General features: G+C 44.8%; 1 protein-coding gene across 1 annotated transcript in view; it reads left to right on the top strand.

Moving 5' to 3' along the window:
- The window catches only part of LOC102383203 (solute carrier family 7 member 13), a 16471-nt gene that overhangs the window by 5626 nt on the left and 8403 nt on the right, over positions 1-2442 (top strand). The window lies entirely within an intron of this gene.

The following is a 2442-nucleotide window of genomic DNA, read 5'->3' as shown; positions in this document are numbered from 1 at the left end:
GGGGGGGGGCATGCCCCTCCAGTGCTGCCCTATGTGTCAATTATTCTTGGGTATAGCCAGAGGCATAACTGGCCAGTACTGTACTCTGGGCAGCAGTGGCATATATTCCTTCCCTGCTGCAAGAGCAGCTGCAGGAAAGGTGCAGCGTGCAGGTTTGAAAGGGGAGAACAGAGCTAGAGAGGCCCTCACCCTCCTAACTCCCCTTCATCTATTCCAGTGGCTCCCTTTAGGCAGCACCTGAGGCTCGTGCCCCCCTTGCCTACCCATTGAAATGCTACTGTCATTCAGCTGAATTCAGGGTTCAGCAATGCACTTGAAAGCTTAAGATCTGGGTTTTGTTTTAAACTGTGCCAGAGACTTCTACATGAGTTTGAGGAAATCCCTTACAACTTATCTACACAGATTTTCCCAGGTTTAAATTAGCTCAAGTAACTGGTGCAGCTTTTCTGTGTGGGCACTTTTATATAGGTTATACACAGCTTATATCAGTTTGTCTGGCACTTTTACTGCATTGACACACGCCAACCTCAAAATAGGCCAAATATAAAAGGGTAGGCATGTCCACATGCAACGTTCCAGTAGTTTAACTAAATTAGTATATAGCGCCCTCTGCCCTCTCCCACCTTTACCTAAACTGAGACAGCTTTGCCTGTGGACCAGGTCTTTCTCTGTGCTTGATCCAGTTGTGATATTAAGACTGCATACACAAGATAAGGATGGAAACAAGGAATTATAGAGTCTATGATAAATTTGCTAATATTTTGAAAGGGTTCAAATACCAAAATAATGACTGCCCTGGAAAAGCTTGAAGGAAATAAAAAAAAATGCTTGAGGGAAATTTAAAAAATGCAACCGATGCTCATGTTTCTTCTGAAAAGTACACGAAGTCCCAGGAGTTGAGAGACTCCCACCACTGAACTGGATTCAAGACTCACCCAAGAGGAACTGTTTCCATCCTGTGATTAAAGCCTGCTTCCTTAATGAGGCATGAGTGATAGCTGGCATGCTTCATTTGACGGAAGCAGTTATTTTTCCTCATCTTCAAATGAAGCTCAGAAAGCTTGCAGGGTCAATCAACAGCCTTCTATCCTACATGTTCTTAGGCAATCTAGAGATGAAGACACAAAACAACTGCAAGTCAATTCTAAACTGAGAGAATTCAAATTTACATACTGGGTACCAGATCCTCCAGAGACATAAGTTGAGATGATTCTAGAAACCAAAGAAACTGTGCCCATGTTGTCCCCAAAGGACAGTGAGTTCGTGCCCGGTGCGCTTGTGCCAATAAACACACAGGGGTGAAGGATCCAACTTAATCTTTATTTCTGCGCAGAAAGTGGCGCTTGGCAATCGTTCGCAAGCAAGCACCCCCACCCCAGTGGGCGTCTGCCTTATATAGCTGCGTAACAGGTTAAACTTGCTGATGTGATGAAATGTGTAGCAAGCCCAGCAAGTAACCCCCCTTCCAGCTCCCTCCCAAGTAACCCCCCTTCCAGCTCCAGAACTTTGTTGATACAGCTTTTCCTCTAGTGAGGCCAGCAATTAAACAACTAAGCAACAAGCGATCTCCCCCAGCCTAAACAACCTACTCTATGCCCTTGGTTAGATAAAATACTTTTTCAGAACACAAAGCTGTTCCTGAAGTAGAAAATGCATAGTAAAAGTTCAGGGGATCTCTGCTGGACATGGCTTCCAGCCTTACTTCTGTCCCTAGGGGTTTAGCCAGGTGCCCCTGAAACAAGGGGTGCTTATCAAATCCCCCCTTCGAGGCTATGGTCCTTATGGAAAAGGTCCATAGTCCTCGACTATCTTTCTCATCTCCAGAAATCTCTTTGCTTCCTCCCGATTGTTTTGGATCGGGTTTGTAACTGATGATTTTACAAACATCACGTGGTGAACGGGGGAAGAAATTGATTTCTTGAGTACCTCACAACACAGTGGCACACAATGTACCCCACAACAGATCATCAAGAAAATACATATACTTGCCACAATTAATAGGAAAATTTGCTTAAGCCATGAAAAATTAGGAAGCCAAGAAGTAAGCCATGAGAAGTCGAACCCTTCCCTTTGCTTAATGTGGGACAGAACCTTTTTTAACTTCTGCACTTTTGACTCTATCAACTCGGAGTTATCTGTCAAATTAAAACAACACATTCCCTCGAACTCTTCACATCCGTGGTTATGCCTCAGCAACAAGTAATCTATGGCTGCTCTATTTTGCAGAGTAGCTCCTCTTAGTTCTTTCATTTCAATATTGAGGGCAGCTAGGGCCTGTGAAGTTGTATTTAGGCCCTTTGCCAGGGCACAGGCCACCTTACCAAGCTGCCTCTCAGCGTCCAGTACTAGGCCTGGCACCCCTACTAGGAAAACTGCTAAGGACACTACCTCGGCCTCACTCAGGAGGTTTATGTCACTATCACAGGATTCATCTAGCACCTT

The sequence above is a fragment of the Alligator sinensis genome, unplaced genomic scaffold (genome assembly GCF_000455745.1).
Source record: "Alligator sinensis unplaced genomic scaffold, ASM45574v1 scaffold340_1, whole genome shotgun sequence".
NCBI lineage: Eukaryota > Metazoa > Chordata > Crocodylia > Alligatoridae > Alligator > Alligator sinensis.
The sequence above is the reverse complement of the archived record's forward strand: the minus strand, read 5'-3'. Positions and strand labels throughout refer to the sequence as shown.